The following is a 24,857-nucleotide window of genomic DNA, read 5'->3' as shown; positions in this document are numbered from 1 at the left end:
AGTACATATATGTTGTTGTTTTTTTACAATATGACTTTTATGGAAATGTTTTGCATAACTTCACATATGCCCTCTTATGGAGGTTGGGGAGGAAGAGAGAGAATCCGGAACTCCAAGTTTTAAAAGCAGATGTAAAAATTGTTTTATATGTTAACTGGGAAAATAAAAATATTGACATTTTTCTTATCATTTCCTACAGACTAGATAATAAATCAAGTGCTATTGTGTAGCCCTTACTCATTTCTGAGGTGATAGTATTCATAATGAAAATTTAACAGTTGGCTCTCCAGGGCCAGCTACTATGAACTGGCTCCAATATACCAACAATGATCATCCTCATTAGACCAATGATGGATAGAGAAATGGAGGCTGGTATATACGGGTCTCCACTTGCATAAGGGTAGAGGGATCCAACTCAGGTCCCTACTTTTAACCCATCACTTCACTTCCTACTGAACAAGAGACAACAGCTTCTGAGGATTTGTGGCAAAATCTTTGGTTGTGTTTGGACAGGCGAAGATCTTGGCAGAGACAAAAAGGAAAAAAGAAGAGCATGAAAGGGATATGGGCAAAAGGAGGGGATCAGAGGAGAGAGAGAGACAGAAGGAGAAAAGAAATTCAGTGTGATAACACCTTTGAACAATTACCTCAGGTTCTCCAAAGGGATGTGTCTTTATGTTAGTTTATGTACTATAACTTAGACATAATTACAGTAATGGGACATTAAATGATTTGCTTTAAGCCAAGATATGTTTGAGAAGTAACTAATGGAAAAGCCCTCATGTTTTCTAATACTAGATATTAATCTTTAGGGTATACTTGGTAGAATACTAGATTAGTCAGAAAAATATAGAGCTGCCAATTTATGACCTGAATGACCTGTTGAATAGTAATTTTGGTTCAAAATTATGAAGTCCTGTTTTAGGTTTACACTGGGAAAAAATGGAGTGGAACAGATATTTGGGAGACAGAGAAAAAGGGGATGAGAGCAATTTACTTTTTCCAAAGAAAAGCTATGATTTGTAGATTACTTGGACATATGAGCAGGAAAGAAAGATAAATCAGAAATGCCTCTAAGATTTCAAACCTGGCATGACTGGAGGAATTTTATGCTTAGGTTAATCTGGTCTAATGTATTATTTCAGATAGGCTTCATACAAGTACAGCAATCTTCAATTATTAATAACATTTACATACAAATAGCTATTATTTTCCTCCTACAACCATCTCCATCCTTCAGTTGCAATTCAAAACATATTTTCTAATTTTAAAAATGTACAAATAGTCATAGATTATTTGAATATTGAATATTCAAAGAAATTGAATATTTTGGTATTTGGGGAATTTTGTTAGCATTGGTACTTTCTTCATTGATGCAGATCATAATCTTTCTTCATTATCGTATTCTTTGCAATTCTTGACTATATTTTTCCCCAAATTTTCCATAGAAAATATATTCAATTCTCTGAAAGCTTTCTTCAATTTGTGCCTTGGTGACTACAATGTAACACTTTAGACATATCTTTCATACCTCTCATTATCTCTATATAACTGACCAGCATTTTTCATCATTCATATCCTCTGTATTATCTTTTATGCCATCTCTCACATATTACTCATAAAATGTTTGGATTTAAAGCCAGAAGTGAAGTTAAAAATCCTATGATCTGCTCTATTCATTTTAAGTTATAGTTGATAACCTGTTAAAAACAATTTATGCCAATCAGATACCTTTTTATTACCTTTTGGTATCATTTATAGATGATCATTTTAGATCTTCCAAAGTCAGTGTTCCAGAGTGTACTTTAGTTATTTATTCTAATATTTAAAAACATCTAACTACTTATTCTAATATTGAAAAGCATCTGTGATCTTATCAATATGGATGATCATTCAACAAACATTTAAGTTCCAAGATAAGAAGATGGTAAAAAAAAACAAAAAACCACCAAATAATGCAGTATGTGAAAATTAACAAGTATAGAGGAAATAAATCTCAGGGTACTGAAGAAAATGATATCTATAATTGCTGGAACATAGTCAATGACTTTCTGTACAGTTCTAAGTAGGTAAGAGAAAGTTCCCAGCCTAATTCTGTAATGCCATAAAAACTGTCTTTTGCCAGATAGGGAAGACCTGTGGAGATCTCTTTCTCATTGATGGAAAATTCAGGATAAAGATTTATACTCTCCCACCCCACAAAAAGGGATCAGGACTTACCAGAAATGCCTGTTGGATGAATGGACTGCACAAGAATTACAGAACCATATTGAGCACCCACTGAAAGCATTTGAGATTTGTAGCAGGAACTGATAATGAATTATATACTGGAAGAGTAAGAGAACAGTGGTAAAAGCTATCTTCTAGGAACTGCTGCAGGAAACATGCCCAGTGCCACTTGGAGAGAAAGGAACATAACTATTCAGGACTATAAATAAGAAAGAATCCACAGGATTCTTTGGAGAGGAGCTGCTTATTGGAGGCCCTTATTTTCTAAGGGTTTTATTTGAATTTTTATTTTTTTTCTTAGATCCTTTAAGACAATTTTCCTTTTTTATTTTGTGAATTGTGCACTTCCAAGGGAAAATCTTAACAGCTTCTCTGGCAAAGATATAGTACAAGGTCCTGAAATGTAATGATTTTTTGCATGAAGCCTAAGAAGCAGAAAAAATGAGTAATTGTTCATAATGAAAATGAGTCTTTCTTAGTGTTGTCACATTCGAATGCGATAAGCTGTAGAGTGATATGGATACCAGAACCATTCTATAAGATGGTACAAATGTCATTTATATGATCACAAAGTGAGATTTTAATAATTAACCATAAACTAAGATGGGGTCCTTAGCAGAGAGGATGCAGATACTGAAAGAAGAGAGAGAGAGAGAGAGAGAGAGAGAGAGAGAGAGAGAGAGAGAGAGAGACACAGATAGAGACAGACACAGACACAGAGACAGATACAGACACAGACACACACAGACACAGACAGAAAAGGAGGGAGAGAGGGAGGGAGAGGCAAAAAGGGAAAAGGAGGGAGAGGGAGAAAGGGAAAAAGAGGAAGAGAGAGAAAGAGAGGGAGAGGGAGAGGGAAAGGGAGAGAGACAGAGATAAAGAGAGAAACAGATTTTAGAACCACACTAGCTAATATTGAATCTGGCAGCAAAGGACATTACAGTGGCTACTGAAGAGAAAATAAAGAAGAAAAGTAACTTGAAAGCAGAAAATCAAAATGTGCATCACTATTTTGGCTGAGATAGCTAGCTAGGCAGATTGTAGGCAAGCAAAGAATGGATCAACTTAAGTTTAGCAGTAGAAGACTCTATTCAACATATAAGCATATTAATCAAACAACTTTGATGGACAATTCCCAATTCAGAAAAGCACACAAAAGTTTACAATTACAGAGTTGTGAGGTACCTTTAGCATACAAGTTTGTTTCATTTAGAAGTCCATCCAACATTTGTCATATTAGCCAATCTGATATATGTGAAATAATATCTCAAAGTTGTTTTAATTTGCATTTCTCCAATCAAAAGTTATTTAGAGAACTCCAGATAGTTTTGATTTCTTCATCTGGAAACTACATATTCATCCTTTGATCATTTATTAGTTGAGGATTATACCCATATTCTTGAGATAAAATCTTTCTTACTATATGAGAGGGATTCAGAGGTTAACATAAACTATTTTTCTAACCATATCTTCCCCATCTTGTACTTTTGCAATGGATTTTTAAAAATTAGATGCAGAACTTTTTGTTCATATATTTTAGATTAAATTTGATTAGATTTGGTCTATCATTATAACCAGTCAGAATCCCGATTCTGTCATCCTACATGTTATCTTTTCTTGACTTCTGCACTAATTTCCAGTTCCTTTGCGGTATAATTTATTACTTCTCCAGTCAACAGAATACAAATGATTCTATTTTAATGAAGAAACAATAACCCCTGATTTTTTTCACTGACTTTAACAAAACTCCACAATAAATTACCACATCTTCTTTCTTCTAGTTTAGTTTAGTTTAGTTCAGTTTAGTAGAAGACAAATATCATTAACTAATTATATTTTTTCTTAAATACTGCATATCATATAGGAAGTGTTATAGAAAACTTTATAAACATATATAATACAACTGAACTAATCCATTTATTGTCCTATCCTATTTGTCTTATCTTATTTGAGAAGTAGCATAGTATAATATAGTGGATAGAGAGATGGATTCAAAGCCAGAAAAACTTTGGTTTAAATCTCATTTACAGCGCATACTGATATGTCCTTGGGCATGTCCTCCAACCTCTTAGGCAACTTTTAAAGACTTTAAGTTGTTAGAAGAGATTATTTTTGTTGGTAATAATAATAAGAGCCAACAATTACATAGCACTTATTATGTTCCAGGCACCATGTTAAGTGCTTTACAATTATTATCTCATTTGATCCTCACTACAACTCCATGACGTAGATGCTGCTATTATCCCTATTTTACAGATGAGGAAACTGAGGTAAACATAATGAAGTGACTTGCTCAGGGTCACAAAATAGTAAATATCTGAGGCCAGATTGAAACTCAGATCTTCTTGATTCCAGGCCAGAGACTGTTCTACCTAGCTGCTTATCAGGAGAAGCAGTTTCCTCATTCAGGATTCTCTCTTCCAAGGGAAGTTCAGCTTCTGCCCCTCTCCCTGTTTTAAAGTTGACTACTATCCTTCTATGTTAGCAACTTTATTAATAATATGGATAACAGACATATCTATTATTAATAATATGGATAACAGATCCATATCTACTAAGATCACAGCAGAGAGATTTTTTACTGAACTATGATTGTTTTTGGCACTAATCATCATATTCTCCAGCAATAACATGAATCCATCAACCTCACCCAGACAGCCTGTTTTTATCCTTTACTTCCTCTGGGAGAATGAGATGAGTATGGCTTCAAATTCTGTTATCTTTCTGTTTCCTGGATGGGAACCTAAAGAAAGATATTTCCCCTCTGTAAGCTTCAATTTCCTCATCTGTCAATAGGGAGTAATAATTTCACATATATAATAGAGAGTATCATATAATAATTAAATTACATATAATGAGATCATACACACCAACATAAAGAGGTATATCATAATTAGATTATGTATAAATGGAATCATACGCACAGAGAGAATCATATAATAATTAGATTATATACATAATGAGATTGTACACACAGAGATGTATATAATAATTAGATTACATATATACATAACATCATGCATTATATATAAAGAATCATGTAATTAGATTTATATATATATATATATATATATATATAGAGAGAGAGAGAGAGAGAGAGAGAGAGAGAGAGAGAGATAGCTATATAAAAGTGACTACTTATCTCTTGTATTGCACATAAAGGCAGATGGCACATAGAATAAAGTGTGGGACCTGAAGTTAGATCCTGCCTTAGACATTTCCTTGTGTGACTGGGAAGATCCTTTCACCTTCTCCAGTTTGGGTCTCCTGTTCTGTAAAATGGAGATAATAATATCACCTACCTCATAAGATAATTATGAGGATCAAATAAGATAATGTTTATAAAATGATTTGTAAACTTAAAGCTGCAAATCTCCGCTATTATTCTTTTTATCCTCCCAAAGTTTTATAACTACTCAGATTTAATTAGATGCTACATTGGTTAAGTATTATATATAGTCTTTATCCATTAGAAATCATATGTTCATTTTAAAGCCATAATTAAGTCACACAGTGGATAGAGCACTGAACCTGAGTTTACATCCTACCCTCAGACACAAGCTGTGTGACCCTAGATGAGTCATTTAATTCTGTTTGCCTCAGTTTCCACATCTGTAAGAAGGAAACTGCAAACCACTCTAGTATCTTTGCCAAGACCCCAATGGAGTCATGACTGAACAACAGCAAAAGCAATCAACTTAAAATATAATTTTATAGAATTTATGGATTTCTTAACTCATAAATATGGTGTTTTCAAGTTTAAGAAGTTGGTTAATGAACAGTATGGCTTTATAGTTGAAGAATTAGAGTACCTGATTATGGAATGAAACAGGATTCAGCAACAAAAATTGTTGGCTTCCTCTAAAGCATCAAGAAGAAGTCTAATTCAGCTACTGCTGGTGGTATGAGCATTTGTAGATCACTTCATCTTCTCTCAGTCTCACTTTCCCCTCATGTAAAATAGGAAAAATAATGATTAAACCCTAAGTTTTGTAAACCTCAAAGTAAATCAAGCTCCCCTGATTACCAGTGAATTTTTGTCTTCATTACTCCAACCACTAGAGAGCGGCATTGTAACATATAATGTCTCAAGTGCAATTCTCTTCCAACTCTTATTCCACAATAAGAACAGAAGTTGAAGGATGTATAGTTAATCTAGGTAATATGCATGCTTAGTAGCAGGTCCCCTCCAGCTTTGGGGAATTAATGCTGGGACCTTAGATTCAATTTCTCCATCTCTTGCTCCCTGCAGCTACATTCCTTCATAGCATCTCATGCATCTGTCCCTTCTTTTCATTTCCACTACCACAACCAAGGCCAGGGCTCTTATAATCTGGCATATATAACCTATCGAAATAATCCTTTTTCTCATGCATCTACCTCCAGCCTTTCTCCTGTCTAAATTAGCCTGCACGATGCCAAAAAAAACCTCACCTTTTTAAAAATCAGAATTTTTTTGTTATAATATTTTGTTTTTCCCCAATTACATGTTAAATAATTTAGAAACTTTTTTTAAAGTTTTGAGTGCCACATTTTATGCCTCCCTTTCTTCCTCCCCCTCTTTTGAGACTGTTAATTCTAACCCATTTTTGAAAATGTTTCTCTTGAATTAAACAGAATTCCTGTTATTCCCTGTTATTTAAGGCTCTAACTTTCTAATATTCGCTCTCCTTCCTTTTTACATATCCTCAGCTCAAGCTAAATTAAACTACTTATCTTTCCCTGAAAATGGTTTCTAAGGTTCAGTGCCTTCCCTAGAGAAAAAGGGCTGGAGAGAATCACAAATCAAGCATTTATTAAATGCCATCAAAATGTAGATACTAAACATGTTAAGTACTAGGGACACAAAAAGGGAAAATCCTGCTCTCTGGGAGATTACAATCTAATGGGAGAGACTACATGCAAATAGCTGTGCATAAATAAAACAAAGACAAGATAATCAACTGTGGCAAGACAACAAAGAGTGAGCCCTGGGAAAGATAGGTAGGACTTCAGCTGAGCTTTGAAGGAAGCATCAAGAGATGAAGAAGGAGGAGAGAATTCTAGGTAAAGGAGGCAGTTGATGAGAACGGCTGAGATCAGGTGGAAGAATGTCTACCTGAGGGAGAAAAAGCAAGGAAGCTAATCTCACTGTATTGTATTATACGCGAATATAGTAAAGTCTAAGAAGACTAGAAAGGTAGGAGGGGACATAGCGATGAAGATCTTTGAAAGCCAAATAGATATTATATTTTGTCCTACAAGTAAGAGAGTCACTAGAATTTATTGAATGTGTGGGGAGTCAGATCTGAGCTTCAGGATGATCAATTTGACAGTTGAATAAAGGACTGACCATAGTGAGCAGAGACTTGAGGCAATTAGACCACTGAGGAGGCTAGTTATTTCTTTTTTTTTATTTAATAGCCTTTTATTTACAGGTTATATGTATGGGTAACTTTACAGCATTGACAATTGCCAAACCTTTTGTTCCAATTTTTCCCCTCTTACCCCCTCCCCCCTCCCCCAGATGGCAGGATGACCAGTAGATGTTAAATATATTAAAATATAAATTAGATACACAATTAAGTATTCATGACCAAACCGTTATTTTGCTGTACAAATAGAATCAGACTCTGAAAAATTGTACAATTAGCTTGTGAAGGAAATCAAAAATGCAGTTGGGCAAAATTATAGAGATTGGGAATTCAATGTAATGGTTTTTAGTCATCTCCCAGAGTTCTTTCTCTGGGCGTAGCTGGTTCAGTTCATTACTGCTCCATTGGAAATGATTTGGTTGATCTCACTGCTGAGGATGGCCAGGTCCATCAGAACTGGTCATCATATAGTATTATTGTTGAAGTATATAATGATCTCTTGGCCCTGCTCGTTTCACACAACATCAGTTCGTGTAAATCTCTCCAGGCCTTTCTGAAATCATCCTGTTGGTCATTTCTAACAAAAAAAAATAATATTCCATAATATTCATATACCACAATTTATTCAGCCATTCTCCAACTAATGGGCAGAGGCTATTTATTTCAACAGTCAAGGTATGAGGTACAACAGGATGGTAGTAGTGTCAAAGGATAGAAGGTGTTATTTAAATTTGAAAAAAAAATAAGATTTGCCAACTGCTCAGATGGTGGTGATGAAGGAGAATGAGGATTCTAGAATAATAGTTAAGTTAGAAGTTTAAGTGACTGGGAAGATGGTGGTACCCTCAACAGTAACAGAAAAGATGGAAAGAGAAGAAGGTTGGTGGGGAAGGAAGGAAAGATTTCAATTCAAATAATTGTAGTTTTGGTTATGTTGAGTTTAAGATGCTATGAGACATCTAGTTTAATAGCTCTAATAGATAATTGAAGATGAGAGAAAAAGATCAGGAAAATGAATTTTTATATGTATTGCTACACTTGGTGTTTATATGACATCTGATGCCCTTTTATGAACATCAGTGGTAACCTAGATAGATGCAAACTATACGCTAAAGTTTCCAAAAAGAAACTGACTAAAGGCAAAATAAACCCAATTATATGGACAAACCCAGTCCATATAAAAATAGACTGAAAGTTCCCTGACTCCCAAAATTTTCATAAAAATGAAATTAGATGAAAGTGAACTTTGTTGTTAGAGTTAAAGAAAAACAAGTTACTATCTTCAGAGCAATTGAGACAGGAAGAAGCAGGTGATCATTGAATTCTGTAACTTTTGGCCCAGCAATCTAACCTCTGAATTTATATGTATTATCTGTGTATTTTCAATTTCTTCTAAGAACATCAGAATATAACATGTCTTAGTAGTCAAAGATATGGGTAAAAATATCCTAAATCTCATATGAATACTTAGTGTAACTATATATTAGATACAGGACAGTCTTTATTTTTTTTAATGTCACAATACAATGTATAAAATACAAAAGATTGAATATTAATCCATAAATAATTGATTTAATTCACCGCCTTCTCTGACAAGACTCATCTTTCCTTCATGGACCTATGCAATTTTTCAGCCTCAGAAGCATTTTATGAAGTGATTTTCCCTCAGAAGAAAAACAATCTTGGAGACTCTTAAAAGGGCAGCCCTCTCTCCCCAATACTGATCCCCCTACCCTAGAGTCCCTTATAGGCCTCCAGTCTTCCGATATGACACTAAAAGCCTAGACTTCCCCAAGAGGGAAATCCCCTGCTCCTTCAGCTCCAAAGCCACGTGTTAGTTTGTTAGTCTAGGAACTCTTGATAGACTTTAGGTAACCCCACTAATTGCCTATGAGGTTCTATTCTCCTAACTGTCAATTTTGACAGAGATTATATTACTATCTCTACATAGAGTTTAGAAACCAGGACCTAGAAACTCTCCTTATGTCATGGGATTAGCACATATCTTAGCTTAATACATGTTTACTGATTGATTGAGACTTGAAACAGGAAATCAAATCAGCCTGTTATTGTAATCATCCAGGTGTTAGGTGATGAAAGCTATGCCAGGAGGGTATTATTATCAAAGAAAAAAACGAGACATAGGGGAGATGTTTTGAAAGTAAAATTGACAGGTTTTGGCAACAAGTTGGATATGGGAGGGTGAGTAAGAGAGAAGAATGGAAGATGACATTTAGGTTGCAAACCTGGGTAACTGGAAGGATGCTATTTTAGACAGTAATAGAGAAATTTGGAAATGGTGAATTTTTGAGGTGGAAAGATAATGGGTTCAATTTTGAATATGTTGAGTTTAAGATATCTATTAGACATTGAATTTGAGATATCTAATAGTTAAAGGTCAATAAATACTTATACATATATGTATATTTGTATATACGTGATATACACAATACATACCTGGGACAAACAGTACAAATGAACAACAAGGATAGATATGAATAGAAGGAAAGCAGATTGAATTATTTTGGGGAATCATAAAGCTCTTTTACTGAAGCCACACTTTCCATGGCAAAGAGGTAATTCTAACATTTTACCAATTTTGCTTGATACCAGTGAGATATGGAACACAATCGTCTCTAATTAATTAAAAATATCACATAGAGGGTATGTATGAGAAGACTACAACATATAATCAATGAGGAACTCCTAAGAACAGGAATAAAAGTTGTCAAGAAATTTAAGGAAAGGTAGAGAATCCCAGAGGAGGGGCAGACATAAAGAGCATGATCTGATCATTTAAAAGAGCTCTTGACTTGATGATATGACAGATCCAGTGCAATATTTGAGTCCACACATGACAAACACTGGCTAAAATGACTAGCCAGAATAACTTCATAGATCAAAGGTGGGATTCCTATATAGACTTTAGAGCATTATTCATTTTTAAAAATTAGCTTTTATTGGTATCTCCTTTTTTTACATGATCATATATCTTGTTTGGTTATGAATACATTTCTTTTTTTATTATTATAGCTTTTTATTTACACGATATATGCTTGGGTAATTTTTCAGCATTGACAAGTGCAAAACCTTTTGTTCCAACTTTTCCCCTCTTTCCCCCCACCCCCTCCCCCAGATGGCAGGTTGACCAATACATGTTAAATATGTTAAAGTATAAGTTAAATACAATATATGTATACATGTCCATAGAGTTATTTTGCTGTACAAAAAGAATCAAACTTTGAAATAGTGTACAATTAGCCTGTGAAGGAAATCAAAAATGCAGGTGGACAAAAATAGAGGGATTGGGAATTCTATGTAGTAACTCATAGTCATCTCCCAGAGTTCTTTCGCTGGGTGTAGCTGATTCAATTCATTACTGCTCTATTGGAGCTGATTTAGTTCATCTCATTGTTGAAGAGAGCCATATCCATCAAAATTGATCATCATATAGTATTATTGTTGAAGTGTATAATGATCTCCTGTTCCTGCTCATTTCACTCAGCATCAGTTCATGTAAGTCTCTCCAGGCCTTTCTGAAATCATCCTGCTGTCATTTCTTACATAACAATAATAATGAATACATTTCTTAACCAAAGTATATGACCTACTTCTAACATTTTTATAGTATAATTTTTAGTATCAAGGTCACATATTCAGAATACCTTAAAGAATATGATTTAAGGTGTTGGTTTAAGCCTAATTACTGCCAGCAGGCTTTCCAGTATTCCTAGCAGTTTTTTCATCAGATATTTGTTTCCTACTTTATCAGACCCTGAGCAATTGAGTTCTATATCTCTGATTCTCCCTTATTTAGTCTATTACATTGATTTATCTCTAATTTTTAACCAATACCAGATGGTTTTGATGACCTTTCTTTTATAAGGTCTGGAAATATTATGCCCCACTTTGTCCTAATCTCTTTTTCATTATTTTCCTTGATACTTTAGATTTTTTTTGTTCCTCCAAATTAATTTTGCTATAATTTTATCAAATTTTATAGGCAATCCTTTTACTTACTGATGAGGAACCTGAGATCCAGAGCAGAAGAATCACCCAAACTAGCATAGGTAATAAATTGCAGAGATAGGTTTGCTCATTGTTGAGATTTGGGCAATAGCTTTGACTCTTACTCTAAACACAAAGCTCTAACCCTTTATGTATTTTTTCTGTTTTCTAAAGATGATTGGTTAACTTGCAAAGCTTATCAGTCAATTTGGAGTCCCTCATATAACAAATGGAGCTTATTCTGTTGGAACCAGCATGACCAAAATGGAAGAAAACCCCAAATTGTTATCTACATCAGAAGAATGAGCTGATAATTATTTGATTTTCTCAGGGAAATTGAGCAGACTTTTGATTAAGTTTTACTATATGTTATCTTTTGTACTATATACAGTGTGTTATATACAGTTAAAATCACTTTCCTACAAAGACATCATGAAAGACATGTGTATAGTTGATAATGGATAGTCCTGCTGTTCTATGTTATAAAATTTGGCACAAGACATCTAAAGTCATGAGGAGTGCTTTCTCCAATGCCAGAGCAGAGGGATAGGAAGGAGTAAATTTTCATGCATATATGAGAAATGTAGAAAAGTTATACCTCCTCTTGCTATAATATAAAGCTACTGTCAGTGTGATTTAAAAAAACAGATGTTAAAAGGACTTACCTATACTTCGCCATAATGATTGAATGAGAATTGTTTAAAAGGAACATCATGTCTAATTCTTCCTATTCTGCAAACACCTTCCAGGAAAATGGGATAAAAAAAAACAATTAAACTCTCAGATCATGTTTAGAAAATTAACTTCTCTCAAGAATTCAATGGTGTTAAACTCAGGTAGAAATAGTAGCCACTAAATTATATATGAGGATCCTTGTACACAACATATTAACTTAGGAAAACACATATTAACATTGTCTATGTTCTATTGTATTTTTCTTTATTTTGTTAGATACTTTCCAAATTTATTTTAATCTGATTCTGGGAATTTGGGCATCACATGTCTAACACCTCTATTCTAAAAGATTTCAGATTCCAACTGGATCCTTCTGGGAATTTAAGAAAATCATAAGGAATTAGAATATAGAATTCAGTCGGGCTACCCAGAAAACAGGGAAATGAGGCTTTCCCCCAGGGTTTTAACATGATGTAGGCTTTTTTTTTTTTTTTCATTTCCATAGAAACAAAAAAAAGTGAGCTTATTTGCTCTCCATCCAGTATGAACAATGGGTAGAACAGATTTAATAGAGTACCACAAGGCAGAAGATCCTTTTATTCTCTTCTCCCTAAAAGAATGATAGACTTTTTTTAAAAATTGAGGGGAAGGAGGAGTGAACAAAAGAAAGTTATCTTTGACAGGATAGTGGGAGGGTGAGGAGTTAGATAAATGTCGATTATTATTGTTATATTATTATTATCAAATGCAATAAGATAAAAAAAACATGCTTTTAAAAAATTCTGAATTCTAACTTCAGAGCCATCTCCATAATTCAAGACCAGATCTTCCCCATCCCCACTCATTCCTTCAGCTTTACACTGTTACTTTTTATCTCCTAACTGTAATCTCCTCTGTTCTACCTGTTTTTGCCTTCCAAGACGTAACCACATCTGCCATGTGGTTGAACATAAAACAGTTTAACCACCTGTCTTCTAAAAACTTAAACACTGTTAAGTCTCTTGACTCTTTTTTCAATGATCACAATATACAGTCCCATTCCAGTGATTCTGAAATCTGCACTGCAGATGTACAAATCTGTTTCTCTATCCCCTATACCCATGCTCTTATTCCTATTCCCTCCAGTTAAAAATTTGCTTTCATCTTAAACTTTTTCCTTTCTCACTTCTTTCATCTTCTGGCATTCACTGAGATCTGGTTACCTCCTGATGACACTGCATTTATTGAATACCCTTTTGGGTACTTCCTCCATGTTCATTTATATTTGTAACTCATTGATTGTGATAAGTCAGAATACGCTTTGTTCTTATCATTTTCAGATTCTCTTATCACCATCACTCAGACACCTCCTGTTCTTTGACCTCCATGTTATCCAAACTAATACCTCAATCCAGCTCCTGAGAGCCATTTTCTAGAGACCTCCAGTTCAATCTTCTTCCTTCAACAATGAATTCTGTACCTAGCTCATACTCTTTCCACCCTAACTCATGCCTTCACGTAAGATGACCGGCATAAATAATGTTGTTTTTCTCAGATATCCTAATTTCTCATTTCTTCAGTTTTTTTTTTTTTCAGTTTCAATGATCCATGCCTTTACTCTGCCTTTGCTATACACAGAAATATCTATACCCTTGATTTTGCCATCAATGGGAAGTATTCTATTCCATGTTCATTAATTCTGAAATTGCTTTATTTGATCAGATTTCACTTCTCAATTTTTCCCTCTGTTTTACAGTCTCTAACTTTACAGTGACATCTAGTCACTTTACCCCTCAGTCTCTTCCTAGGTCATCATCTTGGCACTAACTATACTTTCCTCCCATCTCCTTTTCCACTTCCAGATTCACCAATGAATCTGTTCAACTCAACAGAATCATTTGCACTTCAATTCTTTATCTTCTTATCTTTTTCTGATCACACCTTGCCAAAATCCATCTTTGGGTTACTTCCCCATTTGCTTTTGATAATGCTGAAAACGTTTAAAAAATCACAAAAATATGATGATTTGTGTCTTTTACACATTAATGTTACATAATCTCCTCTGGGCTTCAACTACAGAAAGGCAATACTCTTTTCTTCCCATCCTCTTAGCTGAGGATTTCACTTCATACTTCACTGAAAAAAAAAAACAAAGACAAAAACAAACAACAAAAAAAGACATGCTTCACTGAGGTTTTATCCCCTTCCCTTGTCTACATTATTCAGATATCTTTCCTTGCTGCTTCCTCTCTCATTCCTGAATTGCATGAATAGGCAGTTGTTCTCTTTACCAAGCAAAATCCTATCTATGCACCCTTGATTTCATCTGCTCCCAGTTTCTCTGGTAGATTTTCCTTGTTATCAATGACCTTTCTCTCTAATATTCAATGTCCCCTTATTTAAAGGCTTCTTCCTTGCAGCTAGCAAATATTCTCCATATAGAAAAATACTCTCTAGATCCTCACTACAGACATGGAAGACCACTCACTCAAGCTGTTCCAGTATATCTCCCCTTTTCATAACCAGATTCCCAGATATTAAAAAAAAACACTCAACATCCATTATCTGTATTTTTTCTCCACTTACTCATTACAATCTGGCTTCTTAACTCATCAGTCAGCTGAAACTTTCTTTTGAGAGTCATCTTAATTTCTTAGTTGCCAAATCTAATGGCTTTTTTTCTTAGTCTTCATCCTTCCTAGCCTGGCTGAAGCACATAATACTATGATCCCCAATACTCTTCATGAATACTCTCTTCTCTCTGGGTTCCCATGGAACTTTTCCCTCTTGATTCTTTTACTATCAAAACTTCTTACACTGTAGGGTATGATGCCATATGGGGTCTTGTAACTGAATGTAGGGGTCACAAATTTATGATATATCATCAGTAAACATTTGACTTGTATATCTATTTTATATACTAGTATACCTATACAATATCATGCCAAAATTTCTCAGGTAAAGAGGGGTCATGAATGGAAAAAAATTAAGAAACCCTTTTCTATTTCTCTTAACAGTTCTTTCATTCTCCTTAGCTGCTCATCTTCCGTACCACATCCTATAACCATGCATGCATCCCCAAGGTCCTGACCTGGGACCTCATCATTCTTTCTCGATGACTTCATCAACTGCTATAGGTTTAACAGCCATCTTTCTTTAAATGATGTCCTAATTTATATCTGCAAGGTTAGTCTCTCTCTTCTAGCCTCCAATTGTGCATTTTCACCTGTTTATTTGATCTTTCAAGCTGGATATTCCATAAACATCTTAAACTCCAAATGTTCAAAACTGAACTGTTTTTTTTTTTCCTTGTACAACTGACTCCACATTTGAGCTTCCTGATTTCTGCCAAGGGTACCATCATTAACATCTTTAACATTATCTTTGCCTCTTCATTTTCCATCATTCCACATATGAATTTCCAGATCTCATTTCTGCTTCCCACAAGATTGCTCTCACATGACCATCACACTGATTCAGGCTTCATTACCTCTCTCCTGGACTATTGCAGTAGATTTGTAATTGTTCTCCTTGCCTTGTTTGTCCTCTCTAGATTCCAATCTCCATAAAGCTGCAAAAGTAATTTCCTAAACTGCAAATCTGACCTTATCATTTCTCCCCTCAGTGCAATGGTTCCATCTTCCCTTTAGGATTAGATATGAGCTCCTCTATTTAGCTTTTCATGCTCTCTATCACCACCTTCACCACCAGATCCCAAAACATCTTTCTAACCTTATTTTATGTTACTTCCCTACTGACACCCACTAGTCCAGCTAAGTTGCCCTTCTTACTGTTCTTTACACATGACATCCCACTTCCCATCTCCACACTTTTTTATAGTAACTTTTTATTGACAGAATCCATGCCAGGGTAATTTTTTTACAACATTATCCCTTGCACTCACTTCTGTTCCGGTTTTTCCCTCCCACCCTCCACCCCCTCCTCTAGATGGCAAGCAGTCCTATATATGTTGAATATGTCCTAGTATATCCTAGATACAATGTATGTGTGCAGATCCAAACAGTTTTGTTGCACAGGAAGAATTGGATTCAGAAGGTAAAAATAACCCGGGAAGAAAAACAAAGATGCAAACAGTTTACATTCATTTCCCAGTGTTTTTTTCCTTGGGTGTAGCTGCTTCTGTCCATCATTGATCAATTGAAACTGAATTAGGTTTCTTTGTCAAAGAAATCCACTTCCATCAGAGTACATCTTCATACAGTATCATTGTTGACGTATATAATGATCTCTTGGTTCTGCTCATTTCACTTAGCATCAGTTCATGTAATTCTCTCCAAGCCCCTCTGTATTCATCCTGCTGGTCATTTCTTACCCTCTCCACACCTTTGCACTGATGCTTGGAATTCAATTTCACTGTATCTTTGTCTCTTAATATGTTTCCTGTTTCAAATCTTCATTCTCCAATCTTCTGCAAAAATGCTTTCCTTCAGCTTTAAGTTCCCTCCAATAGACCCATTCCCAAATTGACTTTGTATACGTTTTGTATAGGAGACTCTCTATTATATTCCCACAACAACAGTACTTTTGTTTCTTTTTCCTTTAATCTTTATCCAAATGACTACTACCGCACTCCCATTCCACTCTTGGATTTTCTCCCACATATATTGCTTCTTGAAGTATAGTATGTCCCAAAAGCTTGGTGAAGTTTTAAAGGCTTAAAACTTCACCAAGATTTTGGGTACACAATGTATAGATACAAGAGAGAAAGAATTCTCTCAGATGTCTTGCTTTTAAATAAAGCATTCTCTTCTATTGTTATATATCATTTGTGAGCTAAGGTCTTAAACTCATCTTACTATTAACTTTCTACATAATGGTATATGATCATACAAGCTAATCTTATTTAGAACCTCACCTTAGTTACTTTCCCAATGGTGCTCCTAGATCTCTCCTTCATTTCTGGTTATCTATATAATAACCGATCTTTTTTTACAGTGTCTTAGATGATTGCATTTCCCCCTCCTTTTTTACTTTTTTAAAAAAGAGACTCTTGATCAAAACAGCATATTTCTAGGCAAATACTTTCTTCCTAGTCCTTGAAAAATATGTTTTGTCCCCAATTAAGTTCTCATTCTGATATTTTAAATCCACTTCTACTTAATTGAATTCTATTCTTTGACATGCTCTATATGGCCAGCTTTTCATTTCTATCATTCTCCTTTTCTTCCCAAGTCTCGACCTTTCAATCACAGTCACACAATTGACTGAGGCTATAGAGGAAAGAAGATCTCACTGTATTTATTGTTTGTTGAGCACAAAAAAGCTTTTGACTTGGGAGAATAAAATGTAGTCGTAAAACCTCTCCTCCATCAAGGAGTCTTCCACAAATTCATTGAGATCATACAAGCCTCCTTAGAAGAAGCCATCACAAAAGTGTCTTTATTCAGTGATGTTCTGTCAGTACCAAGGGATTTCCCACTAAGGAGCATGCCTTGTACAAAGTAGGAAAAGAAGAAAAGATCCTCAGGGTCCTCCTGATTTGGGATGGTATTCTACTAATTACATAGAATGCCAGAGTGATACATAGCCCCTTGAGAAAGCTCCAAAGTGGCTCAAAAGAGACAAATCTAACAATTCACATAGGAAATACCAAGAGAATGAAGAATGACCATTACCTAGATTGTGACACAATTTATTGACACTGATGAATTATTTGTCCATTGAATTAGATCCTTATATATCTTGGAAAGATAGAGCAAATGAACTGTCCCTAGAATTGAGAGGAGGAAGCTAGTGGGATAGATTATGTTTAGAAAATTTTTCTGCATTTTCATTAATTAATTTTAAATAGCTTCCTTAATTATACAAATTTCATCTTTTTAAGAACAGTATTTTTTGGGCAACGGTTGCTCTGTGACCATGAATTATGGACCATAACAATCTCTAAACAATCACAATTGTGAATGACCCAAAGAAACCAAGAAGGAAACTCATAAAGGATTAGAAGTAGGCTGTCCCGTATTACTAATGACAATTTGCATGAAAGGTCTGTAAAGTGCATGATTTGAAACTGAGTTAAACCATTCATATAACAAGATGAAGGGATAGATAAAAGATGGATAACTTGAGTTTTGCCCTGGTATTCAGTTTTCTTGGCAAAAATACCAGAGTTTGTCATTTCCTTCTCCAGTGGATCTATTATATCTAGGGTCACACAGCTAGGAAGGGTGGGTGGCTGGATTTGAATTCAGATCTTTCTGACTCCAGACCCAGTGCTCTATCCCCTGAGCTACCAGCTGCCTCTCTTGCACTAGCACCCATGCAAAAAATTCTGAACCAGAAGAATAAGTTCAATTTATTGGCTGCATACTTTATGAAGGATTATTAAGAGGACATGAACAAGACTGACACAGGATGAGAAGGGACAGGAGGTTTGTGACCTGCATCAAAAGAGGGAATACCCATAGGAATGATGTAACAGATAGACTTAAGTGCTAAAGTATGGGAAAGAAACTCAAAGTGAAAATATATGGAAAATTTTAGCCTATTTATATGAAAGGAATGAAATTACAGATACTCAAGTAACAAGGTGCAGATTTAAAAGAGCTAAGGTACTAGAGGGCTGACTGAAGACACTGGGAATTAGGGAATACACTAAGAAAAGCATTCAAGTCCTAGATACTGAGCATAAGAATGATTTAAAAGGGATTTAGGGGGATTTAAAATATAAGTTTGAACTGACCTTGAAATAAAGAGAAAATATCACCAGTCTAGTTGAGTGTATATAACATTCATTTCTTTAGTTTATAAAGCAATCAGTGCACTGAGATATATCTATCATTCTAATACTAGAATTGTCGGGAGGTAACAAGGACAATTCAGACACACCAGACAAACTTCCTATTTCCTTCAGGAAGGTGATGGCAAACTTAGCTGGAATTACCAACTGACTGATCCTTTATTACCTATAAAAGATATCATTAAAATTGCTTACTTAAGTAAATGACAATAATAAAAATATTAGTTTTAACAGATAGTTTATGCAATTTTATACAAGATGTTTTCATTTTATTAGCTTTTGATCTCTGATAAATCATTTAACTTTAAAAATGTTATCAATGAATTGATTTTTATTTTTTTATCTTTCTGTTATTTCATACAAACTTTCCAGTGGCCAAATCTTTCCAATCATAGATAAACATTCATACAGATGATAACTGCTAACCTTGGTGACAGCAAATCCAAAAGGATAGAACCCTGATAGATTAATTAGTTATTCCCTCAAAATTATACTGGTAATAGGAAGTGGCTCTGATTGAAGAAAAGTGATGTATTTCCTATTACAAATCTCTAATCTCTGAAGACAACTGACAAATTGCCAAAGTTTGGGGAAGTCCTTCTAGAAAGCCTCCTTCTTCAAAAACAAAGAATATTTTTTATTCTTCAAAAGAGATTGGGGGAGTTGGGATATGGGGTTATGTTAATCACCACTTTGCTGTGGGATATGGATATTAATCTATCAGGAGAAGATAAAATCTATAAAATTTGTATACATATTGAATCAATCCATAATAATTTCCTGCTTTTTCTAACAAATCATAAAATAATCTCATGTTTTATAATGTAATTCAGGAAAAAGTAGTTAGTGACCATCCCCATTGATGCTTTTGGAGGATGTCTTAGGCTTTGACTGGGTGAATGTTTCTTTAGTGAACTTTGTTCTATTTATATTAAGCATTTCCAGAAGCTCTGAACTAGAGCCAGCCTGCCTCTGGCCAAGTAAATTCCCATGATGCCAGGTCACTGGGCCAAGCTACCAGAGACAGGACTTCTGGAACTGGTGACAATTGCAACAGTCACTGTGATTAGGAATAGAGTGAGGAAAAGTTTGAACTATCTCCATAGACTACACGGAAACACAGTACACAAGCAGAGGTCAGATGAGGCAGTAGCTTTTTTTTTTGTTTTTAACATCTCCATATAATCAACATAATAAAGTTTTCTCATCATAGTTACATTGATAATAGAACTATGAGCCTGTGGGTTAAAGGTTATGTTTTGAGCAATAGTTTACTATTCTGATTTTTCCAAAGGGCAGAAATTATTAGAAACAGAGTACTCAAGAATTTAATGAATATACTGGTAATTGAAATTCAATTGAAATCTCCTGATAAAATTTTTATTAGCTTTTTCTCAACAAGTATTTATTAAACACCTACTACGTGTCAATGCACTATGCTAAGTATTAGTTTTTGTCATATAAATATATTTGTTTTTATATTTTGTAACTCTCCAAATATATATACATACATATATATATATATATATATTTCTCCCAAATCCAGTAAAGCCTTCCCTTGTAATAAAGATTAAAAAAAGAAGAAGAAAAAACTTTTCAGTAAAACCAACACACCAAGTGCATCATTGAAATTTCTGAAATTACGTAGACCAAAAGGATAATTTCAGGTGTATATAGTCATGTTGACATGAATTAATTTCAATTAAAATTCAATTTTAACTTTAATAAGTATTTCGTAAAATTCAGGGACAGTTAGATAGTAAAGTGGATAGAGCACTGGGCTTGGAAGAAGCAAGATGGTTGTCATCATCCAGCCTCAGACACTTAACTAGCTCTGTGATTCTAGGCAAGTCACTTAATCCTCTTTGCCTCAGTCTTCTCATTTGTAAAATGAGCTGGAAAAAGAAATGGCAAACCTGACTGAACTGAACCTAGGGATAGATTGTACCTAACAAAGGTCAGCAAAATATATTTGCCTGGAGTCATGTCAATTTGATCAAGATCTCTCTAAATTGAGGGGACAGAGAAAAATAGCATATATATTATATTTTACATGTATGCATTGATAAAGCTACATATATGTTATATGTGAATATTTGGTGTATCTATAATTTCATTGATATGGGAAGTTGTTCTTGCCATTATATGTAAATGAATTGGATTTAAGTAAGGGAGGGCTGTGCAAGGTCACCTACCTCACTTTTTCCTAGAGCCATCTGAATGCGGTGGCCAGATATAGAACAGAAGGACTGGAGCTATCCCTGGATGCGGGAAAGAAAAGGAAAGGAAAAGGAAGGAAGGATAATCATTTATTATGTTCTTACAATGTCAGATCCTATACCAGACAAATATTGTATTGATCATCTTTTTGACATTAGAAGGAAGAAGACAGTAATTCAAAATTAATGGAATGATTCCTACAGAATGCTTCAACTTTAATGCTGTTTCAATTTAAGTCTTTCAGACTTAACCGATCATTGGCTGGAGATGTGTCAGAATGTCTTAGGGAAGATTTTGATAAGTTTGGACATGTTGGATTTGTTCAGGGGTTCTTTAACTGGGATCCTTTTAAAAGTCCACCCGCATAAAAATAGACACACATATATCTGTGTGTATATATTAGAGATATAAATATGTTTTAATAGCTACATTTCCATATAACTTGTCACCTTGGTAATCCAAAGTCTTTTATTCAGTTAAAAACATATTCTGAGAAACAGTGGGCTTCATCAGGGGTCTATGAGACCCCTGTTCCTACTCCAGATAGATTCTTCTGTTCTAGAAGATCCTTCTGTTCAGAATCCTTCTGTCCAGATCCTTCTGTCCAGAAGATCCAGAAGATATAGAACAGAAGATATAGAACAGAAGTTGTGTTTCTGTTTTGTGTTGCCTCAACAAAAATCTCCCCCTCAAAAAGGTTCTAAGTAGCTATGAACCCAGACCTTAGGATGCTGCATGTGTGAAAACCTGAGGAATCTAGATAATCTTCTATTTTCTTTTTCCCTTAGCAACCAAATGTGTTCAATTGATAGAATTAGTTCTTGACACTTTAATACCTTCCTAGGGTATTACTCTCTTTCCCCTGCTTTCAAGTGAAAGTTTCCAGTTGTTTGAAAGGATATGTCCTGCACATTAAATACTCAGAGAAATACTCAGTTGGATTTGTGATCTTTTAGATTTGCATATTTTTTCCAATTGTAAAGATTACAACAATTCTATACTTGTCCATCTTGAGTGAGTCCAGGTCTTCACTTAAGTTTGCTCCAAGGGACCTTTCCAACATGCTTCAGGTCTTCCTAGGATTCTCTTAACAGCCTAAGGTCTCAGAATAATACAGAAGAATGAGATTTCCCCTCATTTTTATCACTTTGATGACATCTCTTCTTTTGTAAAATTTTTAAAAAAATTTTTAATAACTTTTTATTTCCAAAATACATGCAGAAATAGTCTTCAATATCCACTCCTAGAAAACCCTGCATTTCAATTCTTTCTCCCTCTCTTCCCCTACCATCCTTCCCTAGACAGCAAGTAATCTAATATAGGTTAAACATATGCAATTCTTCTAAATATATTTCCACATTTATCATGCTGCATAAGAAAAATCAGATCAAAAAGGAAAAAAAAAATGAGAAAAAGAAAGCAAACAACAAGAAAAGGGTAAAAATGCTATGTGGTGATCCACTTTAAGTTCCCATAGTCCCCTCTCTAGTCTATCACTTCTGAATTCCTTTTTTGGAATATTTGGAGTCCGTCTATTATGAGCTTTTCCAAAGCAATTTTGGTAACGCACATTGTGCATCACATTTTTGTTTCTAGTCATTTTAGTCATGTACAACTCTCCATGATCCCATTTGGATCACTGGAGAGATCTGCCATTTTCTTCTGCAGCTCATTTTATAGGTGAGGAAACTGAGGCAAATAGGGTTAAGTGACTTGCCTAGAATCACAGAGCCAGTGAGTGTATGAGGCTAGATTTGAATTCAGAAGATAAGCCTTCCTAACTCCAGGCTTGGTACTCTAAATATTGAGACTTTGCTATTCCTAAATGTTGAGTCTTGGCCACTGTAAATTGGGTGCTAGACCTGGAGCGACAACTGAATTTAAATCTGGCCTCAGACACTGTGCAACTCTGGGCAAGTCACTTAACTGAGGTCTGCCTCAGTTTCCTCATCTATAAGGATGAGGAAAAAGGAAATGGAAAACCACTTCAGTATCTTTTCCAAGAAAACCCTAAGTGAGGTCACAAAAAATCAGAAATGACTGAACATCTTGAAATCTAACTGCATCTCCTTAACCAGTTGTTCATTTTCCAAGTTTGCAATTCATTTCAGAATCCTGTCCTTCATTTGGCAGCAGCGATGGAAACAATACTCGTGTGTGCCCCCCTAAGTTCTCTCACCTTTTTTCTGGTCTTTTGCTCACTGGAACCCCCTCAGTTATTGGCAGTGGGGGAAAAGGTGGCAGACACTTGAGGCAGCTTGGACTATGTAGGCTTGAATACAGGAAGTTATAGAACATTTGCTGGCAAAGGAACAAAACAAAACACAAAAGCTAAAATTAAACACCTGTTAAATTTGACTAGAAATGTTATAGTTCAATCATTTTTCAGTTGTATCCAACTCTTTGTGACTCCATTTGGGGTTTTCTTAGCAAAGGTACTGGGGCAATTTTTAAAATTTCCTTTTCAACTTATTTTACAGATGAGGAAACTGAGGTAAACAGGGTACAGTGACTTGCCTAGAGTCATAGCATGTGTCTGAGGTCAGATCATGTCCAACTCTTCATGATCCTGTTTGGGGTTTTCTTGGCAAAGATACTAGTGTAGTTTTTTATTTTCTTTTCATCTCATTTTATAGATGAGGAAACTGAGGCAAACAGAGGGAAGTAACTTGCCTAGAGTCATACAGTTAACATGTATCTGAGGTTAGATCATGTCCGACTCTTCATGATCCTTTTGGGGTTTTCTTGGCAAAGACACCAGAGTGGTTGACCATTTCCTTCTCCAGCTCATTTTACAAATAAGGAAACCAAGGCAAACAAAGTGAAGTGACTTGCCTAGAGTGAAACAGTTAGTGTGTATTTGAGGTCACAAGTGAACTCATGTCCTTTTGACTTCTAGACTGACACTCTATCCATACTGTGCCAGCTGCAAAAAAAAAAAAAAGAAAAATTAGTTGACAAGAAAAAAAAAACTGCTCAGATTTCTGAATTATATAAATTTTCCAATTTTCTCTCTTTTTAGAACGTGGAAATCTAGTCAAAACCCCACGAACTTCAGAGGGCTGTTTTATGTAAGCAGAGAAGCTAAATTCAGCATCATGGGGAGCTCTTTTAAACCTGTGGCTGCCAACTGCCTGTGTGTTTGAGTTGGGTCCAGAGATGAAGGTAATGTGATGATATTAATTGTGTCTGGTCTGAGGCTTCTTGAATTTTCTACCCGGCATTCTACTCGAGTAGAAGACAATCTTTCCCTACAAAGACAATGGTGCTTATGAAGTATTTAGAGTTCTGCAGCTGCCATAGCAACCGAAGAATTTATCTTCGTTCGACGGGGCAAGTTGCCATCCTTTATGGAATTTGGTCTTGGTGATTGGAGGTGAGAGGGGCTTGGTCTGGGTTATTATTATTCTGGATGAAGTGGGTACTTGATTTCTGTTTGGGACACAACCATGTTGACTTTCAGACCTCCATGAAAGCTCAGGAAATGTCCTTTTATATAAAAAATAAGATTATAAGGTAGTTTATGATTGAGTATTAGATAACTGCTTCCTACTACTAAGTAGCAATATGGGTGTTCAGAGGAGGGAATCATCACTATGGGTTGGACTGGTCAAGAAAGGCCTTATTTCTTA

At 35.0% G+C, this 24,857-nt stretch overlaps 1 protein-coding gene and 2 long non-coding RNA genes across 4 annotated transcripts in view; 1 reads left to right on the top strand and 2 right to left on the bottom strand.

Annotated features, from left to right (window-relative positions):
* LOC116420536 overlaps positions 1 to 2,898 on the bottom strand; it is a 31,501-nt gene extending 28,603 nt beyond the window's left edge. Inside the window, exon 1 of the long non-coding RNA XR_004230885.1 lies at positions 2,221 to 2,898. This is a non-coding gene — a long non-coding RNA (uncharacterized LOC116420536). The remainder of the gene's footprint in view (positions 1 to 2,220) is intronic.
* A 2,479-nt stretch (positions 2,899 to 5,377) lies between these two features.
* Positions 5,378 to 23,523, bottom strand: LOC116420535. The gene is made up of 5 exons (XR_004230883.1): positions 23,405 to 23,523; positions 21,201 to 21,266; positions 12,257 to 12,333; positions 6,042 to 6,179; positions 5,378 to 5,501 (listed from the first exon to the last, which is right to left on the bottom strand). It is a non-coding gene; the product is annotated as an uncharacterized LOC116420535 (long non-coding RNA).
* The window catches only part of LOC100934839 (probable palmitoyltransferase ZDHHC11), a 161,199-nt gene continuing 143,461 nt past the window's right edge, over positions 7,120 to 24,857 (top strand). Inside the window, exons 1-2 of one of the 2 annotated variants that reach the window (XM_031946081.1) lie at positions 7,120 to 7,408; positions 24,248 to 24,601. The gene's annotated coding sequence lies outside the window, so the exon portion shown is untranslated. The remainder of the gene's footprint in view (positions 7,409 to 24,247; positions 24,602 to 24,857) is intronic. The other variant, XM_023495892.2, reaches the window with a different exon arrangement.

Source organism: Sarcophilus harrisii, chromosome 1, assembly GCF_902635505.1.
Source record: "Sarcophilus harrisii chromosome 1, mSarHar1.11, whole genome shotgun sequence".
In the NCBI taxonomy this organism is placed as follows: Eukaryota; Metazoa; Chordata; class Mammalia; order Dasyuromorphia; family Dasyuridae; genus Sarcophilus; species Sarcophilus harrisii.
Note: the sequence above shows the minus strand (reverse complement) of the source record. Positions and strands in the feature narration are given on the sequence as shown.